The following is an 8,699-nucleotide window of genomic DNA, read 5'->3' on the forward strand; positions in this document are numbered from 1 at the left end:
GTGACCGTGCCCAACACTGCTTCCAGTAACACTTATATGGCGACACCTGTGCTGGTCTCTGGTCAAAGTCAACCTGTTCTTCAGGCAGACCCAAGACTCAGCAGCTATGGCTCACTTGTGCCAACGCAACTGGTTGTCCAAGCTCCCGGTTTTGTCCAAGCTCCCGGTTTTGTCCAAGCTCCCGGTTTTGTCCAAGCTCCCGGTTTTGTCCAAGCTCCCGGTTTTGTCCAAGCTCCCGGTTTTGTCCAAGCTCCCGGTTTTGTCCAAGCTCCCGGTTTTGTCCAAGCTCCCGGTTTTGTCCAAGCTCCTGGCCTTGTCCAAGGTGCTCTTCAGGCAGACCCAAGATTCAGCAGCTCTGGCTCCGTTGGGGCCCGTGCAAATGGCCGTGCAAGCTTCTGGTGTCCCACAGGCTGTTCAGACGGGTCCAGCATTGAGCAGCTTGAGCTCTGGCCTGCCTGCAACAGGATACTCTGTCACTTATGTGCCTGTTGACGTAGGATCTGACGCTGGCGCTCTGCAACCTGGAGCTGCCCAACCTGGACCACAAGGTAAATCTTCTGCTTGGAGTGTAGATGGCCAAAAATATGTTTGGAAGCCTAAAGGTGTCTGTGCGTTTTCATGTTGCCACTACCAAATCTTGCCGAGCTCTATTATGAAGCAGAAACCTGCCGTGTTTCGATGTCAAGACTCTGTGCTATCAGAGCTTCTGCTGTGAAAAGGACTAATTGTGAAATGTCTCCACACAGAAACCCAATGGGCTATTGCTCCCTCAGTCTTTGAGGATGCGTCAGCCCAAGCCCTCAGCCTCACTGACGTTCTCCCTGCAGCCCCTCTGTCACCACCTGGCCCTGTCCTCCAGTCAGGGGAGACCTCCAGTGTCACGAAGGAAGCTGAACTCGGGAATTACCAGCAGCAGACGGAGGAATTCAGCTACCCGGATAATCGCCAAGGGTCTGGACCGGGATCCGCAACCGTACTGGTGCCACGCTTTGGTGTGGGTGGATCTCCTAACTTTGACTACAGGCTTTTGTACGGCTTGTACCCCTCTGGAACCTACAGCACCTTCAGCCAGCAGCATGAGAAGGGCAAAGACTACTTTCAGGATGTCCACTACTTGAAGGAGCATATTACTGACAGCCATGGTTCTGGGCAGCAGAAAAAGTTCTTCCCAAGTGCCCGCTAGAGCTGAACATGATGTGCAGAGGGTATGTTGAGAGTGGTACCTGCAAATGTCTTAATCTCAATGCTCTAACTAATCTGGTTCTGTTTCAGATTGGGAAGCTGAATCCACCGGCACAAGATTATTTTTAGTCTATGAATAAAGTCTTGTCAAATGATCTCGCTTCAGAATGATTGAGGGAAACGATGTCCTGTGAACACCATCTGGGTTCAAGGCAAATGGCAGGCATCACCTGTCATATTTGACTGGGACGTTCTGCTTTTGGTTTCAAACATGGCTTCTCAAAGCTCTGCATCTTGAGAGGAATTGCTATGAAGGTGTTAAATAGTTGCACCCTTTGCTCAGTTGACTACAGCATCCTTTACAGCCATTTCTCTACACCTGTACATGGCAGCCAGACACAACCCCTTCTATGCAGCGCACTCTTGAAATTGATACAACTTCGTGCCCCCACGTAACTCCGGGCACAGATTGCTGAGTGCACGGTAGCCAACCTGAAGGCTTGCCAAAAAACATTGTGCTTGAAATACTTGGCTGGATACTCCATGTCTTAAAGTGTCCTCGAGTGTTGAAAGGGGCTTTTTTTTTTTTTTTTTTGTACAAGGATTCAGGTAAGTCTTTTCTTTTGTTCTAAGATTTAGTTTTTAAGAATTTAGCCAGAATGGCATGTTAAAGTTTAAATGGAAGATCACTTGTGTGGTGGCAGAAAGCGTTTTCAGTTCATTGTGACACTCCAGATGTTATGCCCTTCCATATCCTGGAAAATTTTTTTTTTAATCCTCTTGACGTACTTTCTATTGGATTTGACCTCGACAAGATGCGAGGGGTCTTCCGTTAGAAGGGGTGATTTTGTCCATGTCCTTTATGGCAAGAGATTTATTAGTGTCCATCAGCTTTAGCCTTTCCTAAGCCTGCTTCTTTCCTTTGCGGGATGTTTAGTTTTCAACTTCTGTTGCATGTTTATTACTGACAGTTGTAACCTTTCTGTCACCTTAAGTGCTCATTTCAAGTTTGTACTGGATGTTCCGTTCATACTTAGACTTTCCGTGGCTGTTGCATAACACTCGACTGTTACTTTCTCTAGCTGGGACTCCATGTTTGTGTGTGCTCGGCTTACATTGAAGCCGTGAGCAAGGTGTTTTATTGTTATAAAGTGATGACCAAGCGCTTCGCTTGGCGTGATCCTTTTCCTTTATATGCAGCATCTGCTTGAGGAGGCTAATGAAAATGTGAGTGTCCTTGTCCTCGGTGAGATCTTCAACTCCAAAGTGCAGTTTTGGCAGCTCATCTAGAGTCCTTATCTTATCACAAAGGCCCAGATGTGCTTTTTCCCCCGTTGTTTTAACATATTCCGCCGGTGTATTCAGCCTCCAAGAGTTCTGGGCAGTAGCGAACCGTGAGCACTATGGCTGGGCCTTCACCTCAGCCCTCATTGCTGAAGAAGAAAAATCATTGCGGGAAAAAAGGCTATCCAAGCTAGCCACAACATTGGTCTCGTCTTCCGACAAAATTTAATTTCCTTCGGGATTAATAAAGTATCTCCAATCTAATTAAATAAATAAAAAAACGAGCACAGACCGCTCATACAGTCAATGGCACGCACCCATAGAAAAAATACACTCACACAACCTGACTACCATGATCAGTAACCTACACAAACCCAGACACATAATGGCTCGGTGGCCAGCAATCGGATAAACCAATGAAGTGATCAATCCTGTGAAATAATGAAAACAAGTGAATGAAACCTGCACTCACCCATTATGAAGTTAACTCTGCCAGCCACTCCATAATCTTGCCCCTGCTCAGCCAACTCCTTGACGTCGGGTATGGTTGGTAACGTTACTGCGGCTAGCATTAGCTGCTAGGCTTGCTAAATCGGTAAGCATTAGGCTACTGAAGAAAGCTAGTCTTTTTAGCTACGTTATATTATCTTTCTTCTAGGCTATAAGTTAACCTTTGTTTACGGCCACTGGCCCTAACCTGACGCTAGCTGTCAAATCACCGGAAGTTTTCACCGGAAGTACTGGCGCACACACAAAAGTTTGAACGTCAACCGCTCCACTCTGCACGCTTTTCGGACTTCACGAAGGCCTACGATCTTTTTTTTTTGTCCCGCCCACTTCAAATCAAACCGTGATTGGTCAATTTTCCCATCACTCTCCAAACCAAAACACATAGCTTGGCCTTCCCCGAGATGCGTGAAGTCCTAACCAATTAATGAGCCGGTTAATCTTGCTTCCATAGAGATGGACGTTTCTGATTGGATAGTATGTTTCAGGACAGTAACCCTTTCATTGCCGATGTGAATTTGACAGTAAACTTAACTTTGGAACATAGATTAGCGAGAATGTAGTATTAAATGTATTGTATTAAATTAAATGAGAGTGATTGAGTTTTTTTTTATGTATACATATATTATTATTTAATACTAATATGTTTTTGTTCTGAATTTTTTAAGGCCTTCTCTGAAGGCGTAGAAGGCCCTGAGGGTTCCCCTCTGGTTCTGGGTAAGAGTAAAAAAGAGTTCTTTGTCCAATGCTTCATTCAGAAAATCCTTGAGGCATCCCTAGCCACTGCACAATAGCTCTAATGGAACCATATGTGTTCCCAGGAAACAAGTTTTGGCCAATGAACAAGAAGGCCAAAACACAGCCAACAGACCACAAGTCAATACCTTCGTCCATTGGGAGGCCCAGGATGACTTCTGGGGCCCTGTAACCAAGAGCCTGAATGTTAGTTCCCATAACAAGTTTTGATGTATTCCTTGCCAAACCAAAATCAATCAGCTTCACATGTAATGGTTGTGACTGATGGTTGACCAGCATTACATTGTCTGGCTTTATATCTCCGTGAACCATTTGAATTCTTTTCAGTTCCTTTAAGGCCGCCAGCATCTGCTGAGCAATAACGCTGATCTCAGACACATTCAGTGGCATGAAATCCCTTCCGTAGAGTAGGTCCAATAAGCTTTTGTCAAGCTTTTCAAAAACTAAGCAAACGTGACCCATGTATTTGAAATGTTCATGAAAGGTAACCAAGTTCTTTTCAAGATCAAGCTCTCTGACTTAAGATTTTATGTTCTCTTCTTCCTATGTCGCGTCTGTCTCTTCTCTGTATTTTGACTGCCACAACTTCTTGTGTGTGCAGATTTCTACACTTGGCCACTTTCCCATAAACACCCTCACCCAAGAATTCGTCTGACATAACCACCGCTTTCAGTGGGCATAAACATGTTTTTCTCAACGTGTTTTTTTTTAAACGGGGCATTAAATGATAAATTGAACATTCTGGTCGCCATTTCTGTTCAATGTTGTACGTCTCAAAAAAAAAATGGATTCAGTATAATCAAATTTAAAGGGGCACTAGGTAGCATTTTCACCTAAAATTATAGCCTTCAGGAGTTTACCAAAGGTTAAACAAGTCAATAGTAAGCGAATGAAGCCTCTCGCTCCCAACAGGGGTCTGTATGCAGAGAATCCCATATGTAACTTCGGCAGGAGCGACCCGCTTCTGAAGTCTCGCGATGCGCGAGAAGAGTCGTTTGTGTTTACGGCACTTAGCTAGGTACTGTATGCTAGCTGTAGTTGTAGGCTATGTGTTCGCTTGTGTTGAAGAGCCAACACCAAGCGTTTCATATTCTGCCTTTCACAGACTGAATATGAAACGTTCGATGTTGGCACTTCCCATTTTTGTGAAATTTCTCCAAGCGTGATCTTGTTCATCTACCATAGTGATCTGCGTTTTAGATCGTAAAGAGACAGGTGATGATGGTGCTTTCCTGTAAGTGTCTGCTAATACAAAGGAATCACTCCACGAATACACCATGATGAGGGAAGAATCCCATTCAAAATCAGCAACAGTCCATCCATCCATCCATCATTTTCCGCTTCTCCGGGGATCGGGTCGCGGGGGCAGCAGCCTGAGCAGAGAAACCCAGACGTCTCCGTCCCCGGCCACTTCCTCCAGCAACAGTATTATAGCATATTATCTTGAGTTCTCTCTTTAGAAAATCTCTGATTATAGTATCTTACGTGGGCAGTCTACACTTGTGAATCAGATGACCTAACTGCACTGACTAAATAACACAACGGCAGCATTCGCCCCGATGTTTAGTTAGTGGATGTGTATAATACAAACGTGCAAAACAACCAAATTATCATAGGGAAAACGGACAATGTACCTCAGAAGACATGGTCGCTGTCGTTTATCTGCCAGGTTGCACGAATAGGTCAGAGGTCTCATACATTCATTGTGCTTTGGGGGGGAGGGAGGTGGGCATTTTTACGACAGTGTAGAATTTCAGGTTGACCAGTAGAGATCGCTATACTGCCGCTAAATTACCTTGTATCCCTTTAAAGCTGCAGTCGGCAAGTTTTCAAAATAACGAGTCTAAAGTCGGAAAATTCGAACTGATACAACTTTCAGGTCCCTCCCCCAACCTCTAACAAGCTCCGAATCGCCCCCCAAACCCCTCCCCCTCTGTGGACGAGGATTGTGCACGTGAGTTCACACCAGTGTGAGCGCACACAAGCTGGGGCAGACTCACGCTCAGCAGCGTGTGCACAAGCTGTGATTGACAGGTAGGATTCCTCCACCCTAACTTGATTGGTTAAAAACAGCCGGGAGCGCTCGGTTTTTGCAAGCATGATTACAGGCTTCAGAGGGAGCTACAGATTTCGTTATTTTTCCTAAACAGCCTATTTAATATTCTACTTCCAGAATCCCATGACAGTTCAAGCTAATATGACTAAAAAAAAGTTGCTGCCAACTTCCGCTTTAAATCTTCTCCAAAAAAAGTTCGAGAACAAACTGAAACAGGACACACAGAAATCAAAGTGACACCTCTGAGAAGGGCGTTCCTACCAATGACGTCACCCTCTTACGCACGTGTTCTGCCTCTGATCTCATTGAAAAAGAAAAAGAAGTCGAATTCGAAGGTGGATTATAAGGCACAGAGCACGCAACTTTTCAATATCATCTCTGGTCTTAGAAAATCAAGCAGCAAAAAGCTTGGCTTTTCAAATCCTTGACAGGATCAAGAAGCTCATTTGTTACTAACAAAATGCCCCATTCCAACTTTGTGTCTATCTGTACTGTTATTCTCTTATCGGTTATCCTCGGTTATTGTAAAGATGTTTGCGCATGTTGCATGTAATTTATTAGATATTCGGATAAAGGGAGTAGGGTTTCAGCAGAACCACGGACAGCGCTGTTTGTTTGCGCTGTCCATAGCACTGAAAGCTGAAACTGAATAACCTCTCAGAACGCCGCTGTGAAGCTGCTTTTAAAGACTTCCCACGTATCTGTTCTGTTAAGTACTGTGTTAAGGCACGTATTGTATGGCATATGTGGTGTAAAGTTGGCTAAGCATTTGAGTGAAGTTCTTTTGATGGGAAAACTCAGAAGTACTGAGTCTGCACTACTGTGTGGTTGTCGCTTGGGTTTGTCGTTGTCACAATTCATGCAACACAACTCTTTATCAGCAGTGCATTTCTGATATCTGCTTTACAGTAGCTCTTTTGTCAGCTCAGTGAAATACTAAAAATATTGAACTAAAATACAATCATGACTAGTATTTGTAGTCGTAAAGATCCGGCTAACTTCATTGCAGTGCCAATTCATCATCACGCTTCAATTATTGTTCAGAAGACTCTTAAGTCCACTCTTAAGTAAGACCTCTCGCCTTTTATTTGTCATTACAACAATTATCACTCAAATCAGAGAACTGAGAAAATGAGTCTGTTTTCCTTTATGTTACTTCTTGAATTTAGCTTTGAGCATCTTTATGGTCTTCACTGTTATAAAGTCTTCTATTGTTATAAAGACAAAGCCAAGTATGTCCCCGTAAACTTTGTTTTTCTCTTCATAAAATAACGACCAGCAGGATGGTTTTATTTGGATAGCCGTGTCGTATTAGTATTTCTGTCTGAAGGTGACTGAAAGTGGCTTTTCTTGTACAAAAGCCATTCAATCTGTGATCATTCTGACCGTACCATGTTAGGATACAGGTGGCTTATCATCTCACCTATTTGGTCATGAACCTTTATTCTTTTTCTTTTCTTCTGTCCTGCTATTTTCCACCTAAAAGAGGTCTTCATTGTCCTTGTCTCCTTCCCCTGTCCCCAGGTGCCGCTTCCCTCACGTTTTACATGTTCTGAAATCAGCATGCTTGCATCCACGTACCTGATCATCCCCAGTTGTATTCAAACTTCCAGCTTTCTATCAGTCCTTTGTGCAGTTTCCTCCTGGCTACCCAGTTTTGTATTGAAATGGAATGGAATGCAATAGAATGAAATAGAATAGAATAAAATAAAATAGAATAGAATGAAATGATATTTTATCAACACAAGAGTGAAATTCTAATGTTGTTGTTTCATTGCATGGAATTATTAGCCTAGAAATCTAGACGCCCCTAGCGGCCGCAAATGGAATTTGCTCCGGGGCTAGTCTAGTCACTTGTGGTCGTTTTGCAACGTTCCAAATCAAAAGTTGATCGAGCCAATCAAATCGTGAGGAGCGGGGTCGGAGGCCGGGCTACCTAGTGACGACAGAGGTGCGACGTTTCAGTTTGTAGTTCCAGAGAGAGGTTAAAAAAAAAAAAAAGTTCAAGAGAGAGGTAAACAATGGCTGCGCCCGGCGAACAGGCTTTCCCCAGTCGATTGCGAGCATGATGTACCGGAGACAGCGGGCCGATCTTCGTTTCAGAGCTGACAAAACTCTCCGGTAAGGCATTTGAACGGTCAAATTCCGTTAACGGGACAAGAGCAGTCAAAACTGGAAGTGCGTTACTCACTGCGGCTAGCTTTTGTAGCGCTGAATTCGTGGGAACAAAATTGTAAATAGCCGGTATTTTGTCAGATTTTCAACACCTTGGGGGTCTAAACGACTACTTTCTCGCCTGAAAATGTTTCAAATGTTGCTAAAGTTTACAGAGTTTAGAGCTTAAGAGAAATCAGCTTTTCAGGCCATAGACTACAAACCACATCGCGTTGACTACGTAAAACTTCTTCATCGCTCTGATTGGTTGTTGCGCCATCCTATTGCGTGGCGTTGAACTTGACAGACAGCCGTATATCCCGCCCACACTGCTATCCAGCGTCACTAGACCCCTGTACAGCTATTTGCTGTACGGGTCTGGCTTGCTAGGCTATGGAATTATTGCTGTTAGCAGGAAACACCGCCCCTATCGTTCCATGTTGCAGCAAAGCTGAAGAAGCCTCTGACAGAACACACGTGACTCTTTAATTACTATGAAGAGAGCGTGTAGCGTTGTTCTTTATGTTGAGCAGCTTTTGCAACATTCTCCTGTGCACAACCAGCTCCAGGGCAGTACCCAGCACAAAGTCAGTCTTCTTTATTAGTTAGTTCAGTTTCTTTGAGCCACTGGCTCGGACATTCAAGATAAACTAATTGTTTCCATGCCATGTATGGGACGACCAGTTCACAGTACTCAGCCTCTTGTCCATCACCAACACATTCCCAGGACTGCAACGTTTTTTGGATTAATGAGCCCTTG

Source organism: Odontesthes bonariensis, chromosome 2, assembly GCF_027942865.1.
Source record: "Odontesthes bonariensis isolate fOdoBon6 chromosome 2, fOdoBon6.hap1, whole genome shotgun sequence".
NCBI lineage: Eukaryota > Metazoa > Chordata > Actinopteri > Atheriniformes > Atherinopsidae > Odontesthes > Odontesthes bonariensis.